The 19,068-nt window shown below is 36.4% G+C and overlaps 1 long non-coding RNA gene across 1 annotated transcript; it reads left to right on the forward strand.

Annotated features, from left to right (window-relative positions):
* The first annotated feature begins 562 nt into the window (after nt 1–562).
* On the forward strand, nt 563–8,845 carry LOC147596358 (uncharacterized). Its single transcript, XR_015261442.1, has 2 exons — nt 563–628; nt 6,629–8,845. It is a non-coding gene; the product is annotated as an uncharacterized LOC147596358 (long non-coding RNA).
* Nucleotides 8,846–19,068: the final 10,223 nt, after the last annotated feature.

Genomic DNA, 19,068 nt, shown 5'->3' on the forward strand with positions numbered 1-19,068 from the left:
CAAGAGACAGCTACTGGAGCTCTGATACTGATACGCACCAGTGTTGTTTACAGCCAGTAGGCTTAACATCAGTATGCATTAATCACTTCTGCTGCGACACTACCCTCATTTCACTCTAATTCTTCTTTCGGTTGTGACAGCGGGCTCCCTGTGTTAGTGGATTTATCCTCTATGGGCTGGCAGTGTTGGAGTTGATCTGTGTCCTGAATTCTGTGGCCATTACACTAAATATTTCGGGTGGTGCCACAAAACTTGATTGTAATTCTTAACTGCAGTACTGAACTGCTGTGCGGCTCACCCCTTGAAGGTTAACGTTGCCTGCTTCTGGATTGCAACAAAAGCCCAGAAAAGGCAGGTTGCTGAATTGAACATAGCACCAGCTCTAACAGCTAGTTTAGGAACGTAACCTCCTGGACCCAGATATTTATGGGTGCAGAAGTTGAGGGGATCAGCCTATATACCTGTAGTTTTTTAACAGTGGTGGATGTAGGCTTAAAACCTGCCATTTAACAACTCAAAACTACTTGGAGAACAACTTATGTTTTGGGTTTTTTTTCTGACCAGGTTGTTGCAGATTCAGTAGCTGCCTCTCTTGTGCTTGACTAGATGTCTCTTCAAATTCTACTTGGTAAATGCTCTGTCTTCTCTATCTCTGTCTTGTAGATCATAGGTTGGTGCACTATACTGACTCAGTGAGACTTGTGTGGACATTGAAGCTAAATGGCAGGCAGAGCTTAAAAAACCTCATATGATAGATAAGTGAAGTGCCATGGAGTTGGTAGTGAGAAGAGGACCAGAATGGACTTGCCAAACTTAGAATAAATCTTAAGTCTTAGTCTTAAAAATCTTTTACTTAAAAGATTTTTACGTACTGAAAAGATTAAGACTTTTAAGTCTTGATCTTAAAAATATTTTACTCTTAACTTAGAATAAAAAAAAAAGAAACGTTTTGCCTTACATCATGCCTTCTTCATGTCTTAAATCTTGATTTAGCAGTCCCTTTGTGGTTATTAGCGTAGGTATGAGTGAAGATGTATTGATATCTTTCCATGTGCTAATGTTATGTGCATATACATGAAGCTGTGTAGCCTAAATAAATCCTTGGGAATAATGTGGCAGACTGACCTCGATGTAGTCCCTCAGGCATGTGCAAAGAGTTGTGTAAGTCCTTTTGTCATATTTGTGATATATTTTTCTAACATGAATGCATCTGGGCAACCAAGCTCACTTTACATAGGCATAAGCTCAAACTGGTGGCAGATAATATTTTCATTTCAAATCTAGATTAGATGTGAAGGAGCAATTCAGGCATGATGATTTTATATCTCATTACAATGTACTTAATTCACTCTTAAGGAGCTCTAATTGAGAGAGATTCTTCTATGTTCTCAATACAGTATACTAAGAGGAGAAACAGTTTATTTACAAGCAATGTACACATTTAACTCCTGAATAACTGCGCTACTCACAAGCTCTGCCTTGCAAGATTCTTAGTATGCATTAATATTGATGCTTATTTAAAACAAACAAACAAACAAATTTATCAAAGCACTTAATCTTATGCTTAATTCCCAGAGAAGTCAACTGGATTTAACCTATGTCTGACATCTTTGCTCGGCTAAGATCGTAAAGCATCGTAAATTATAGCAATGGAATTCCAGTTTGTCTGGAAAAAATCAGGTAACTGTACCAGGGCAGTGGAAAACCATTTGGAAGTATGCAGGCAGACACAATACCTGTTGTGTCAATAAATTACGTGTTACTTATTAGTACTAAGCGAAATCTGACAGACCATAGGGTTTTGGCTCACTCTGAAGTAGACGTTTTTAAGTGATCACTCGTAACACAAACCACTTTCCTACAAAGAACTTGTAAACTACTTTCATTGTATGTGTTCAACAACAGATATTCAGCCAAGTTAAATACTTTAGTGTACCAAGAGGAGGAGCACTCATTCAACTTAAAAATTACAATTACATATTTAATGGCAGTATGCAATGTTGAAAATTCAACTACATGCTGTGTTAAACATTATTCTTTGTTTTGTATTAAAGTAAAAATTTAATCAGGTTTCACTAGGCAATCAAATTCCTTGATATCTTCAAAAAGGAATTCATTTGTTTGAAGGTTCTTGTTTGATATGGGCCTGTGTTTAAGACAACATAAATCTTCACATGCATTCGATAACATCTGTTCCAATGAATCTTTACTGTTACTAACCATAAGGGGATTTTTTGGGCTTCTTCATGATGAGAAGTTTGGTTTTCCTTTTTTTTTTTTTTGCTGTTTTGCATGTGCTTAGAGTAACAATGGCCTGTTTTTATGTACCTCTTTTTTATTTTTTTAAATCTTAGAATCATAGGAGAGTTAGGGTTGGAAGGGATCTTTAAAGGTCATCTAGTCCAACCCCCCTGCAAGAAGCAGGGACATCTCCAACCAGATCAGGTTACTTAGAGCCCTGTCCAACCTGGCCTTGAATGTTTCCAGGGATGGGCCATCTGCCACTTCTCTGGGCAACCTTTCCCAGTGTTCCACTACCCTCACTGTAAAAAATTTTTTCCTAACACCTAATATGAATATACCTCCCTCTATTTTAAAAACATTACCCCTCGTCCTATCAGAACTCACCCTGCTGAAGAGTTTCTCCCTGTCTTTCCTGTAGGGGGCCTTTAGGTACTGAAAGACTGCTATAAGGTCTCCCCAGAGCCTTCTCCAGGCTGGACAGTCCCAGTTCTCTCAAAATCTTAAAACCTTTTCAATAACATGGTTGATCTCTTAGTTGAGAACTGATTGTCAATATTTTTTTAGGCAAAATTTCAAACAGAAGTTCTCTGATTCTTGTTAGCTTCTCTTATGGCTTGTGTATGTGTGTGACCACATTCCACACAAAGAGCTTAAAAATAAATGAAGTTACAATAAAAAATCAAGTATTTAAATATTGGAAAATATCATATAGGTTTTCTACGCAACCTTAATTTAATTTGCATGTGTATAAACATAATTATATAATCATTATTACTGAATATATTATGGTTTTTCCACAGGACTTTCCTTGCTTACTGCAGGATGAAGAAACTCAATCAATAAATAAATTTTGTGTACTGTTTTCCTCACACATTTGTATAATTTAGGCCTTATTCTTGAATTTAAAAGTTCTTCCACATAAAAAATGACTACTTTCCTCTTAGCTTTGTTCCAAGACACTTGTGCCAGTAGTAGCTTAGACCTTCAAATTAATAAAACCAAATCGATTTTCACAGAAACACCAGAAGTTGTTATTCCCATTTTACAGGTAGGGTACTGAGACTGAGAGAGACTAAAATGTTACTAATTTTAGTAAGTTTGCCTCAGTTAAAACAACCAGAAGTTATTTTTCAGGGTGTTGAAGCATTTAACATGTTCTAAGTATGTCTCGCTTGATTCATCTTTGTGTTGTAAGAATTTTTACAGATCAGAGCCAGAACCTTAATTTGAACAATCAGAAAACAAGAAATACATAGCGGGTGACAAAGTGGACAAATTTTGAATTAAAATAATTGTTTAGCATCACCTGGAAACTCAGTGGCAGAGCCTGGAGTAGAATCTGTTTCTGTAGAATATTGTTCCATTTTGTTTCCCTTTGTTTTTCCTTTTAACCTTGTAATAAAACACATAGATCTTGTTCATTACTCGAGTGTACTCCATCTGGTATGCTGAATGAAGCAGGGTCCTTTGGGAAAAATACTTTCTGATTATCTAATTAAGGACTGAATTGCAGTGCATATGCACAAGGGGGGCAACTTTCTTCTATGATTAAAGAAAAGTTATTTGTCTTTGGAGAACTGGGCTAGTAATAAGGAAAAAAAAAGGAGGATGAACTTGGGAACTGTTAAATTTGTTATTGTTTTGGAAGGGAATATTTTATTAAAGATTCTTCTGAAGGAAGGAGTGTTTTTTTGAGGGCAGGGAAGATGAGATGATGTGTTGAGAAGAAATATCAGTCTTGGAATGTACTTTCCGCAGGTTTCAATTTACTTAATTCTCTAAGAGAAACTAATTCTGAATTTATTTGCCTTGAATAACCTGTTACAAAGCTGGATCTGTGAACTGCATGAATTATCTAGAATTCAATAGTTACTGCTGGAGGATGACTGGGCAGGAATTTAGTGCTTGGCAGACCAAAAGGTTGAAGGAACCATTTATCTGGCGGGAGTAAAATTTAAATTCTATCTGAGGATATGCTTTACTCCAGTTTGTAATAGATGCATGTCAGCAATCTGGCTTGCTGTGGTACAGCTGTGTGCTCTGTTTTATAGATAACCTGGTTTCCTTCCTTCCCAAGTACTTGTGTTTGTTTTTTTTCTTTACCTACAAAATGTTTATAACAAGAAAGATAAAAGAGCCCCAAGTAGAATCAAGGATTTACTATGTGTGGTTCAACATAAATGGTTCAACATAAATGGTTCAACATAAGTATAATAAGAAACTAAGTTTTAGAAACTAAGCAGGTGAAGCAGACAAGGGATAATAGACAAGAAGCAGCAGTTTCTTCATTTTACGGCTACAAGTTGTGTCCACTACCGACTGCCTCAAACTTTGCATCAGGTAGGGCAGATCACAAACTCTTTGCTAGTCTAACCCCTTCTGATCTTTCACTCAAAAAAAAGTGAGAACAGAAGCTTTCCTTTTAGTTTTCTTATGAAGGTGTAATAAAAGGATGTAACGACTTTATTTAAGGGTCAGTTTTAAAGTAAGGTGTCTTTTCTGAACAAGGGAAATTGTAACAGAAATTAGGTGTTGAGCTTGGTCTTCCTGTACTAAAGTAGATTCTGTTGAATGTCTAACCAGTGTAGGTATACATAGATAAGTAATGAAATAGAAGAATAACAAAGGGTCATTTTTACCTTGAATGAGGATTTACTTTATGATTTATGCCTGAACACCTAACTAACATGAAATCTGAGGATGGTGTATTCCAGAGGACACTGCAGAGCCTATCCACAAATCTGTGCAATCCGTGGGTTGGTCCAGAAGACAAGTTAGGGGACCAACTACTGGCCAGGGAGAGATTGCTCCTAAACATAGCTACCAATGTTTGAGGGAAAGAGGAGGAGAAATTAATGCACCAAATTCCTATTTGCATGTCGGTGTGTTATACTGGTTTGTCTTACTGGGTTGAATGTGGACAGACGTGACACTTTAGAAAGGCTGAGTCAGGGCAAGTGAGAAGCGCTTTCAGCAAACAAAGAGGCAGCATTTGACTGCCCACAGTCAGAGGTCCTGAAAAGAGTTTGAATCCCTCAGCCGCACAAGGGATAACCAAACTCCATGAATTTCAGTGCTGCTTGTCTCTTTTAGGCCACAGCAGAATCGGGAAATAGTGGATAGGCAGGAATTAATGTCATTGTTGACTTAATTCTTCTGAAAGGAAGTTGAATCCCTGAAAAGGCATGTGTATACAGAGCTCTTTGCAGATCAACCAATACTTGGTTTGAGTCACTCTAATGTTTAGCAATATATATTTGTTATTTGGTATCCAAGGTTTCTTTGTCTGAGTCCTTTCCTTCCTTTCTGTTAATTAAACACAGCTGGATTCTCTACAGGAATAAACCCTTTTTTTTTTTTTTAATAAATAAAAAAATTATTGATTTCCTGTTATTCTGATGTGTAATAGCTTAGAAATTTTAGGGATCGTCCTTGGCAATTTTCTTGTCCACAGGGTGGCATCACTAAGCCTCAAGCCCGGGGCTCCCTGTTTCAAGGGAGCTGGAGGGAGGAATGAGGAGCACCAAACCCTTCGATGAGCCCCAGGTGCAACAGCAGGGCTCTCAATAGCTCCTTTTTCTTTTTGGTTGGAGTCTCAGTTCTTAAGCTTAGTGTTAATTCTGATTCCAAGCTTGTTAACAAATAGAGTTTGTGACAAGTTGCCACAATTTGACATCAGTGCCCAAAACCGATGACAGCGTTACCTTCTGCTGAAAGTGGCAGGACGTAAGTATTCGAGTGAAAGACAGGACTTTTTCAAGTTGTCAAGGAGGAAATCAAATACGATGCTGCAAGTAATAGACCAGGAGAATGAGTTCTCCAAATTCACTAAAGAATTTGCTACAGAGCAGTAAATGAGTGAATACCAGGAACAAATATTTCAGATATATTTTAGGTACGAAGGAGAAAAGTAATTTTCATTGCATTTAGATGAGATACATTTTATTTACAAAATTATCTTCATGTTTTCAGTTGAGAACAGCTGAAGTTACCTTTCTGTAACTGTTTTATTTATTTTAAACTGCTGTTTTTATTGAGTGATAGATTAAAATAATGTATTTTAAGTGTGATTTTACAATTATTATTAAAAATATAACAGAACTACTCTCTATGCCTTATAAAATATTGTATAAAACTTCAAGTGCATGATATGTCTAAATTTTTAAGAACTTTGGCATTCATGAGGTGTTCTTTAGACCAGTAAAGTATGGCTTTTCTTTTCTTCCTCTGAAGAAATATTTTCATATTGTAAATAAAGTATTTATTTTAAAATAGGGCCAATATTGTTCTATCAAATGACGCATGTATTATCAATTAATGGAAATTATTTAATGGTTCTTTGTTTCCTCTTTCCTCAAACAAGCCAGGGTTTTCTTTTTTTTAGGCTTGCTTTTGGACAACTAAAGGATGACAAGCCCCATTTACTGGAAACTTTAATGCTGCTGAAAATCGTGTGGTTTGCTTTCATTTATTGTGATTCTTCTGTTCTTTTAAAATCCTAGCAAGAATTACATCCTTAGTTTTATTAGTGTCTAACAATTAGGAATACTGATGAGAACAAGTTAAATTTCCCCTTAAATACCTTGTAAATATTCACTTGAATCCTATTTTATGTAGTGTGCCTGCTGGCAGGAGTGATTTATAACTGACCTATAAAGGAAAAGACTAATGCATCTAAATAGAAGCCCCAAAAGCCACAATTCTGCTACAATGTGCAGAATGTGCAGAACTGTATCCTGTGTATTATTTTATCTCAGATACCTTCATTTAAGCAGACTCAGTCAAATTCTCCCAGCTATGAATTAAGAAAGACATAATTCTTTTCAGAAATCAAGCTGTTCTCACAGAATATCGATGGCTTTTCATCATTAAGGTTGTAAATGGCAGTTTCACAACTTATAGAGTGACCATGCTTTCACATAAACTATTTAAACACTATCATCCTGACTTTTACAGCAAAATAAACTGCATTGTTACTCATGGTCTCCTGAACGCCCGTTCTCCTGAACATAGAGGGGGCAGTTTTATCCTTTGTCCATCTGTGAATGTAATCTTTTTCATCCCACCCATGAATTGCATGTCTATGTCACTATTATTTCTTTAAAGCAAGCACCCTACTCCACAGTAAGTGTTACACCAAGAAAAAATAGCTAAGCATACTGTACCAGAAAGTACAGTATGCAAAGGTGTTTCTCTCAAAAGACTAAGGAATATCTCTATATAATCACATTAATAAATTGTCCACTGAAGAAGATCAGTAAAGGTAAAGAAGGTAGAAACGAAGTCTATGAACTCTACTAAGACAGATGTGTTGTTTGAAATTGGTTCAGCTGACAATTATCTCTGAAGAAACCTAGTTTGGCATTTTTTTCAGTGGGTGGACAGTTTAATTTTATTTTTGTGGCATATGAAAAATGGGAATAGGCAACATACTGCGTATCTCTCATGGTGGATTCTGAAATAGAAACTTAGGTCAAAATAGCTCATGGCATACATAAACCAACTTAACGGAGTAGGCATGTTCAAACATTTATTTTTGTAGAGAAAAAATTCTATGCACAACTCTTCCCTGTAGTGATTTGTACTAGTATGAAAATGCTTTTATTTTCCATATTATTAATTTTTCAGTTTTATGGTAATTTTAGCATGGGAATTCCTATAGCTCAGCTTACAGTTTTGAAATAAAAAATGGAGGGTGAAGAAAAACTGAAGATGCGGATTTAGATCTGTGAATTTGCACTAAATAATATAATGTGAGGTTTGACCCAGAGTCTTTACAGAAATAAGTAGATAATTGTCAATAATGGGTTCAATTGTTAGAGGTTTGTTAGTGCTAAAACCTTGTCATGGTTTAGCTACAGTCAGCAATCAAGTACCAAAGAGCTGCGCAATCATGCTCCCCCTCCCCAGGGGATGGGAGAGAGAATTGGGAACAAAATAAAATTCATAGGTTGAGGTTTAAATAGTTTACTAGGATAGCAAAGGAAAATATAATAATATAGATATTATAATGATAATAATAGAAAAACAATAGTAGTCATAATAATTTTTCTAAAAAAAAACCAAAATAAAACAAAACAAAACCCCTGAATTATGCTGAACTTCTCACCACCCGATGACCCTTAACACATCGGATTGGCTATTGAGAGGAAAATTAACTCCATCTCAGCCGAAACCAGGACAATCTGACATTTTGTAATGCCCTTTCTCCAACTGATGGGCAGACATGGCTGACTCTTACCACAATAGAGTTACAAGTGACTACAAGTACTGTAGGGGTCTGGCTCTGGTTTAACCATTCTTTTTCAGGCTGCTAAACCTTCCTTCGTGTTGCAACAATCTTTAATCAACCGATTTATTCATCCAGACTGCATCTGAAAAACGGGACAGCCAACAAGGTGATTATTGTGCATGTGAAACAGCTAAAAACAACTATGTAAAATTCAACAGAATACATGTGTCAGAAACATGGCCTTGACGTTAAATATTTTTTACTGTCTACTGCTTTATGAAATACTTTTTATTCACATATGTTATAATTCTTTATTGTGTGATAATGTTTCTTATTTATGAATATCAAGAGTATTTTTAAAGACTGGAATACATTGTACTGATTCTTTTTGTTTCCAGTATGATAGTAAAATGAATTAATGGAAAAAATGTTGCAGGTGCTTTGTCATTCATTCATGTTGAAGTAGAGAAAAATGCATTTCTATTCAAAATGGATATGAAGAACTGAAATGAAATTAATCTTGCTGCCATCCTAGATCAGTCTAGGAAAGTTAGAATCGAGTTTAAATTGAGGTCATGAAGAGATTAGGCCTTCTGTAGCCTTATTGTTGTAAGTACATATGGAAATGCATCTGATGTCCTACATCTCTAAGAAAAAAAAGGAGTTTTACAGTCACAATTATAGAATACGTTTTCTACGTCCTTCTTCTCAGCAGTGTGCAAATCTGAATGACCACGTCATTATATATTATATATTAAATAATTAAATATTATATATTAAACTTCAGTTTAACAGTGCACTCCTACTTAAAAACATACACCCTTGTCTTTTAAATAATGTGGTTTTAGTTTCCTGTTTCCTTTTGATCTAAGTTAATTGTTGAGAACTTGCTTCATTTTATGTTTACTTTGATAAGGTAGAACTTTTGGAACTATCTGTTTCTTCACCAAAGTCTTTCTTTTACAACTGGGACACCCCAAGCGTCCAGTACCTTTCTTCAGTCAGGATGAATTAATATCTTCCATTTCTTCTGCAGTTGCTGACTGTTTGTTTGTATACTTAATCATAGAATCATTAGGGTTGGAAGGGACCTTTAAAGGTCATCTAGTCCAACCCCCCTGCAAGGAGTAGGGACATCTCTAACTAGATCAGGTTGCTCAGAGCCCTGTCCAGCCTGGCCTTGAATGTTTCCAGGGATGGAGCATCCACCACCTCTCTGGCAACCTGTTCCAGTGTCCTATCACCCTCATTGTAAAATTTTTTTCCTTACATCAAGTCTGAATCTACCTCCTGGTCACCAGAGAGAGGAGATTAGCACCTCTTCCTCTGCTGCCCTCCCTGAGGAAGGTGTAGATTGCCATGAGGACACCCCTCAGCCCTCTCTAAGCTGGGAAGGATTAGGACAACAAAAATGAAATTAACATAGGAACATCACTGATTGCACATTGTATTTTCAGTCCATCATTTTGAGTTTCATTATTGTTTTGAATTCAGAACTTACTGAAGCCTAAATGTTTTTTATTGGTGCTGATATTCATTGCTAATCCGTTTCTAAACTGGGATTTCTGCTGCTGTCCTATCCCTTCATTCCTCACCATTTAGCTGGTCTTCAGCTCCTTTTACTCTTTCATCACTGATACCTTTTGGCCTATGGAATTTTGACTGTCTTCCACAATTCTAAGCTAACATGTGAATGGGATACATGAGTAAATGCTGGAAAACAGCTGTTTTGCAGGCTCTATAACTACTATGTAATGCTCAGTGTTGCACGTGAGAAACCATGTAAAAGCAAGATGTTAAATCTCTGTTAATTTCTTTGAGTCAATACGCTCTATAGTGTAGTAAAAATGTGAACTGAAATGGTTATTATTTGTGAAGAGAATCTTCTTTTGTCCTCTACCCTAAGTGGACCACACTGATCACTTTAATCATATGATTCATACCTCCTTTTAAACCTTCTTAATTTAGGCCTCTCTTTCCGTAGAAAACATGGGTACGCTGTTTCTTGACTAAGTAGGAGACACAGTTCTGCCTCATTCTAGGTGGAAGCTGTTGTTATTATTTCTGTAAGGCTATTACCCCTTTTTTTTTTTTTTTTTGACTAGTACATGGAGCGTCAGTGCAGCTGGCACTTTAATTTCCCCCTTTTTGACTACAGAGTAAAACCAGGATAAAATTATGAGGTGAGGGCAGGAGACAGGAAGTGTGAGCTTATGTAGAAAAAAGCAAAGTTCTCAGATACTTGCACACCCCTGAAGGTAGCATCCAGAGAGAAGGGAGGCTGGAGAAGTGCAAGGATGGAAGATTTAGCAGAAGAGTGGAATTATTTGGCAAAAAAAAAAAAAAAATTGAAGTAAAACATAGAAATATCAAAGAGAAGACTAAAGGAAGGATCAGCACTGCTAGGTAAATTTTGTTACATGAAACACAATGTGTTCAGTGTCCAAGAGGAAAACAAAGCAGGTAGAGATTCCTGTAGACAATGTACACTGAATTCTGAGAAGAGGCATAAAGCGGTCATTTCCCATCTCCTGAGCTCCCATAAGTTTCCATACTTAATGTAAGCAGATTTTTCCAGATGCATCATTGCTGACACTAAGCTTTCCTAATAGATTTCAGACAGGATCCAAGTGCTGAAAATGGGAGGTTGGTAATTTTATTCTTTGAGAAAAAGAAAAAGACCGAATCTGCTAGAAAGAATGCACAGATTTTGTTTCCTTAAAACACATTTGAAAAACTTCATAAAAAGGAAATTGAAAGAGTCACAGGTTTTTCATATTTATTTAAATGGTGTTTGGTATTTCCTGCTCTCTTTCACTATACTGCTACATAAATTATTTTCTCATTTTCAAGTCACACAATGTTACTTGAAGACCATTTCTTACCTCACATATCTGTGTCACTTTTCAGGACTAGATTCTTAAAAGAATTTAAAATAGGTCTTAAATGCAACTGCTCGTCTTAGTGCAACATCTAGTTCCATAAAATTCTTTCTCAGTTGCTGACCATTTCTACAAAGACACAAAATTGGGTATCCCAGTTTTCAATCTTGAAGTCATTAAACTACCGGAAGGCTCAATGGTGCTGCCATGCAGTATATGGCAGCACAGGCTCAGGTTCTGCACAAGACAGTATGAGAAGACGGTAAACCACCTCTCATAGCCAGTAGCTCCCATGAAAGGTCAGATAAATGGCTCCTGATCATGGCAACACAATAGGCAGAAGCGTCTTGGGAGCTGTGATAGATTTTGATTGTGCTCAGGCAATGCCATGTTCTTTATAAAGAATGTTTTCTCTATCTTGTCCTCTTCTAACTTCAACTACTTGGTTTTCCCAATTCTTGTTTTGTCATGACAGTATAGTGTATAAACCTACTGTAATCAGCAATACATTCTGTCTCTCAAACCTTCAGCAGTTTGTCTAGCTCTTGTGCAAACACAGGCTCTGTTCTCTCAGTCAGTACAAGCTAGGAAAACTGGAAGAGAGTAAATTTAGATTAGCTATAAGTCGTGGTGAGGCACTGGAACAGGTTGTCCGGCAAGGTGGTAGATGCCCCATCCCTGGAGGCATTCAAGGCCAAGTCGGATGAGGCTTTGAGCAACCTGATCTAGTGGAAGATGTCCCTGCTTATTGCAGAGTGGTTAGAACTAGATGATGTTTAAGGTCCCTTCAAACCCAAACCATTCTATGATTCTATGACCAGTGATTAAGAAGCATGTGCTTATGCCCAGGAAGGCATAGTGGGCATCAGGGACACTACATTGGAGCTGCTGCACACAGTTAATATAATTCTAGATAGGTACAGAAAATTATTCTATTGAGGTATAATTTGCAGGGAGAAAAAAGACATGCCTGGAGAACGTGACACGTGGTGTGCTTTCTCTTTTGCTCCTAAACTGTGCATTTTTTACTTCCTACCCTGAATGCAGCATAGTATACAGAATCATTACAAGAATTTCAAATAATTTTGGAGGGGTTTTTTAATTAAATGTGACATAACTGCTATGTACTATAAGTTTTATGTCTTCCTTATCTGTTTCATTACAGCTCTTCTCAACACTGGGGAAGTAGACTAGTCAGTATGTAGAAGATCTATGTTTAAAATATATTTTAAAACATATTTGAGCAATCTAATCTAGTGAACGATATCCTTGCGCTGTGGCAGGTAGGTTAGACAAGATGATTTTTAAAGGTCAGTTCCAACCCAAACCATTCTGTGATTCTATGATTCTAAGTTACAATAAACCCCAGTGTTCAGGTCAACTGCCTCTCCCAGGAGGAGAGCATCATTTTTGTGACATATATAAATCCTCTGGAAGAGAAGTTTCTCCCCAAACAAAAGTCTCTCATATCTCAAGCAGTTTACTGCTGGGTATTGCTGTTTTAGGAAAAAAAAAAATGCTGGCCATGAGTAGCCTCATGTGCTTCTGTGCAGTAAACATACCCTCAGTGATCAGGTATTTACAGACTGTTGCGTACTAGTTGGTTCAATATACTTTTATGGAGGTGAACAGTTTTTCAAAAAAGCAGCTGAATTCTTTGAATTTTCATTAGAATATTAATGTATTTTAGCTGAAATTTGTATTGCTGACTGTAGGACATGTCAGTAAGATCACAAGCTGTCTGTATGTCCTTGGTACAGATTTATAAATATGGGAACTGTCTCAGGTGTGAATATGTCATGCCAACATCACGGGTTATGAACACATTTTCAGAACATTTTGTTTAGCAAATTTCGTAACAAACCATATTCTCATCAGTCACGTTCTATAGATTTTAAATCAGCAAGGACTCAAAACAACAGCAGATTAGGTATTCTCTAGAAACATTCCTAGATGCTGGAACTTAACGGAATACATCCTTATGCTCCTAATGACCCCTGGGCCAGTTCAGGACAGATTATACCCTCCAGACAATTTTCAGGCATAGTTCAGGAGTTAGTATGGGCCAGAAAAGCATGGTTGTGTTTCAAACAGATACTGTGCATGTTTCAAAGTTTTGTCTGATGAAAAACTCCATTTTTACCCTAATTTGATAGAAAATAAATACGAGATCATTGGAGACACTTGTCAAAATACAACAACATGTGGATGATGATGGAGGATCCAAGTGTCAGAAATCGGTACCTATCACTACAGACTAAAAGTATTAATTTAGAAATGTTTCTAGTAAAAAAGATAATTCATTGAAAGTAAAAGGTTTTACAGAAAAATGTTTATTTCAGCAAAAATAATTTGTTTTTTTAAATGTTTTATAACTCTTAATTTTTTTCCACGCAAAAAGCCACACCTTTTTCTATTTTGCAAATATGTAAAAATATGTTTAATACTTCTATATGAAGCAAAATTTCCAGTCTTACGTACGCATTTATCCTTTCATTTTATGTCATTTTTTTAAAAATTTCGTTTGAAATAATAAGTCAAATATTCAATATTGCTTTAAAGTAATGAAATGTTTAATTTCACTGAAGTCTGAAAAATTATTTCAGAGCATATTTGCATCTGCGAAATGTCTATCTATATTTTTTTTTTTTTTTTTTGTAATTTTAAAGAACAATATGCTATTGCAATTTTCCAAAGACCAAAAAAAAAGCCTATGTATAACCTGGTCAACCTTTTTTTATTTCCCCCAACCCAACAGGTCTCTTTCTTTTTCATGATGTACAAACCTGGAAAAGATTTTCATTAAATTCAATTACTGAAGGAAAATCTGAGGTTTTGCTTGCACAAGCTTGATCCTGTAGTTCCAATAAATCTGATTTTTAGTCTTCAAGCAAGACATTGTTGGGCTCAGCACAGCTGGAACTAGACTTTAAGAAAATTCTCATTCCCATTTAGGCCCTTAAATAGGTGATGGATTGTCAGAAAAGTTCTTGTTGTGATACTGATGGTCAAATTTTTAAAAGAGAAGTGAGATAGGTTTAACAAGCATATCTGTGACAGAAGAGCCTTCTATTTAAACCAATAATAGTTGCTTTCATTCAAAAAATGTAGCTGTAGACCTCTTTATAGATAGTCTTTAGACAGACTCCTAGGTGAAAAATGAATCATTAAACATAAAATACTAAAATAGAGCTGAATAAGCAACCAAAATGTGTGCTTGACAGCAGAGAGGTCTGGAATTTAATTGAGGTGGTTTTTTTTTTCACTTCTCTTTCTCTCTGCTGCATCAATCTGTGATGGGAGATGAGACCAGATCATTACACATATACACAGTTAGAACAGGGTAACACACAGAGAAAATCTCAGCTTCCTCCTTCCTCTGCCCCGGTGCTGGCCACAAGCCACCTCAGCTGTGATCATTGGGTCAGTAATTGAAAGATGGAGGAGGGCACAGATGTTGGAAACCCCACAGGATGCTGAGAGTGGCTGTGCTATGGATGGTTCAAGGAGACAGGCAAAACAAGATGCAACTTAGGGAAGTTGCAAAAAAAATGTGAATTCCTTAGTTCCCTCCCACAAAAAGCCAACCACATTCATCAGTTCCAGCTTTCCAGAAATCCTTGTATCCTTTGATTTGTCCTGTTCACCTTTGTCACCCCCAGATTCTCCTACTGAGGTTCGCCAGTATTCTTCTTGCTCTTTGAATGTCACCTGAGGTGGAATGCTGCTACCAAAGAAGGTTTGCGATAGGGAAATTCAACCTGAGTGACATTGCTGAGAAAGGCTGGCCAAACACTGGCTACAAATGTGACTCAGGTCTCAGAGCTACTAATTAAACACTCTAGAAATGGAAGATTAGTTTTCCTAGTTCATTGTGCTAATTCTTCAGACTGATAATATCCTGACAAACTTCTCCCTTTCTTTCTCCCGTCATTTCAAGACATTGAATACTTCCACAATAGCAGATGAAGAGTGACGCTGACTCTTATTATCTTATTTTAGTTCTTAGTCAGGTAGCAGAAATGAAGATGCCAGGACACAAGCTATTGATAAATAGACCAGAAGAAATGTCAGACATCAGTGAACTACTTTCTGTCCCTATTGCAAAACCCTGGAGGTTATAGAAATTACTTAAGACTTACCTGTGTCATGTCCTGGAACGTGCTCTAATAAATTGTTTTTTCCTCTCCAGGATGATCCCAGCATACTCATAATGGAAAAAAACCACAAAGGCAGCGACTCTGTATGCTGATGTAGTGAAGAATGGAATAGGAAGCTAAGAAATATATATAATTTCATAGTTTAAAAATCATTAGGGTTTTGCTGAAAAGAAGTAAACATTCATCAGTTTGAAAGGGTGGCTGATTGCCTAAATTGTAAGTATAGGCTTTCCTCCAGTCGTCGGATGCTTAAAAATTCAATAGCATACATTGCTGCAAAGTTTTGTTACGTTAGCTATTCTGGACACCAGCTTCTCAACCAAGAGGGGAAAAAAAACATGCTGTAAACTCATTTTGAAATAGGTCAGATACCTGAAGACCTGTTTAAACCTTCAGCAGACTGTATTTGTAGAGGGGATGGGCAAAAATTCAGTTTGCAAAGAGATGTGATATTATTTCTGCTCACCTGTTTCTTATTTCCCTCTAACACAGAGTAGTTAGTCACTTCATATAAAGCAATTGTGGTTTTTTTATAATTAAGTGGGTGGAGGGATGGATGGATGGATGGATGGATGGATGGATGTTTGAATGTATGAACTACCTCAGACAGGAATGGGAATGTTTACCTGACTCCTCTCCAAGAAGAGATGAGGTTTAAGCCGAGAGGAAGATGTCTAGTAAGAGTTCCATACTCTTTTGCATGAGAAAACAAGTACACATCTGTGTAGCAGCCCAATTTCACCAGGAGAGTTCCATCTATCAATTTGCGGGCAGATTTTGTGCTTGCATGGAACATCAGTAAAAAAGAAACTGAGTTTGCAGCATAACTTGTAGGCTCAGATCCAAAATCTGTAAAATATGATCAAGTGCTTTTTGATGGAGGTCAGACATGAAATACTCATATTATTCATGATATGCTTTTACCTCACAAGGGTTTCTGATCTTGTCAGTGCTCTTTACAAATATGAAACATCTGATGGAAACAAAGAGGTAAGACAGGAATATTTGCCCTTTGGACATTTTTCTTCAGCTTTTATTTTCTTTCTGATTCATGTGCTGAGACACCTGTACAACCTCACCTTCCAAAAGCTTTTTGTTCTCGGAAATGAACATTGCTGACTGCATAGGTGAGATGCGGATTGCGAACTCTTTATGCAGTACATTGCATTTATACTTTGATCACTAGGTCTGTCATTTCCACAGACAGATACTTGTGATGTCAAAAGCAATGACAAGGACTCATTGTCAATGCCTGCAGCAAGATTACAGTGTAAGACAAATGGACAGAGTTTTGTCAATTGCTGCGACCAGTTTGGCAAAGATAAATCACCTATTTTTGCTGAATTACCTTTGTTTCACTAAGCAATACCTCTTTTACTGAATTTTTCATTATGAACAAAATAATGTCTTTAATTTTTTATTATTTTCCAGTTCTTTCTTTTTCCTTGTTGATTTTGCAAAGCAGCTGCTCAGGTTACAAACTATCCATCCATACAGTGGTCTTTCATGCTTCCCCAAGGTTTAAGCCCTTTTTATATCTCCTCTTCATCGTCCTCTGCTTGGCCTGCCTTAAACTGGACCCCTAGGGAACAAAGTGCTGCATAAGCAGTCTTTTTTAGTATTATATATCCCTTGTAGGACTTCATTTTGTATTTCCAGCAGGAAACAGTAATAGATTCTGTAAATGGCCTTTTATAATGTCTTCTATTTTTTACACACATTCAATGGAGCTACGTGTCATACTTGGGTTACTTCAGTGTGCACGTTTAATAACCTGACATACAAAAGAGAAAAAACATTGGTTCAAGAGCCTTTACTCTTCAGCAATGTGGTTAGTTACATTAGTAAGGCTAAAGATGCCTCTGTATCTGAGCACATGTTCAAAATTGGATGTGTATTGTAAATATTACATATTAATAAAAATCCTGAGTGTCCCAGCATTCTTTTCTGTCTGTAGCTGTTTTTAACAATGGAACAAGTCCTTTGTTAGATTGTGTGTCTTGGAAAAAGGCAGTTTTGTGAGCAGTTTGAGGTAAGCAGGACTGTAGTATTTATGGAAAGTCTACGTTCACAAAAACTGCAACTTAATGAGAAAAGAAACCTCATATAGGCGAGTAAGTGAGAGGGCATGTAGAAATTCATAGTTGTCCAGAAAATTAACTTATCCAGACATAACCTTCCCCCCCCCTTCCCCTTCTTAGTTATTTACTTATACACATACATGCACACACTGTGGTATTCATTCAGTATCTTTCTGTGTGAAAACACAACAGGAATTAATATTGTATGAGCAGCATATATATTTCAATGCACTATAATTTCCACTACATTTGTAATGTTTCCTACTTCTCTTCAAGCAAATAAACTGCACTTAATTTCATATACAGTGCATCACAAAGCGCTCTCTCATATCCTGGCCAGGGTCCTTCTGGCACTATTTCTGTAGTATTGTTGAGGAGACTTTTCACGCCTGTCTTCAAAATTCAGTAAAAACTTTGTCTGCTTGTTTGGTGATTAAAAAAAAAAAATGAAAAATATCTATAAACTGCCAAATTCACACTCTACTTTCTATTCCTGTCAGAATATTTAAAAAGAGGAAGATTCAGGAGGACAGAATAAGGAACATTCAAGGAAAGAAAAAGATAAGGCCCTCCATAAATTTTAGCCTTGCACTATTATGCCTTGGGATCTACATTACCAGAAAACATGACAATATATTTTGAAAATAATACAATACATAAAAATGAAAAAATACTCATATACATTGCAAAAATTTTGTGCCACTGGATGGACAAAATTATATATAATATTATATATATATATATAATGAAACATTATAAAGTGTGCAAAAATAACATCCCTGTTTTTTTTTTTTATCTCTCAGTTTGATTACACTGTATTGCAAAGGAAGTGTTATTGTAGGTGAGTTTCAGCTTTTAGCCTGGCTTTCTAAGGAAACAAGCTTCAGGACCACATTATCTGTGTAAGTACAGAAGTCTTTCTAGCTAGCCTCTCTTAATAATGAAAGATGCTGTCTCGTTTCATCTGAATATGACAGCGAGAGAGAGAGTTCTCAAACACATTGTCCTCCTATACCTTAAAAAAAAATATATATATAGTCAAATAGAGAAGGGACACCTTAGAAAAGAGGGAAAACTACAGATTTAGTCTATTAAACTGAATACAATGTGTGCAGGAGTGGTATGTTGGAAACTAGAACGTATTAGTTCCAGTGAATACAGAATTGCTTTTTTCCTTTGGCGAAACAAGCAGTGCATGTTCCTGTAACACTGCCCAAGCTGTCATTATTTATGAAGCTTCTCCTGCAGAATTTGGGAAAACATGGTACACAACAGTCGTGTTGACTTTTGTGAGCACAGCAGGCATGCAGACATTTGAAGAAAGTTTTACTCCTGTTAAATTGTTAGACTACCTGGTCCCAGCATTTTCGTTTTGTGCATAAGAATCTCAACAGATTTCCAGCTCCAAAATTCTTTCCAACTATAACTTTGTGTAAAGATTATTTTAAATTTTTTTTTAGATACATAAT

Source organism: Chlamydotis macqueenii, chromosome Z (assembly GCF_036417535.1).
Source record: "Chlamydotis macqueenii isolate bChlMac1 chromosome Z, bChlMac1.mat, whole genome shotgun sequence".
Lineage (NCBI taxonomy): Eukaryota > Metazoa > Chordata > Aves > Otidiformes > Otididae > Chlamydotis > Chlamydotis macqueenii.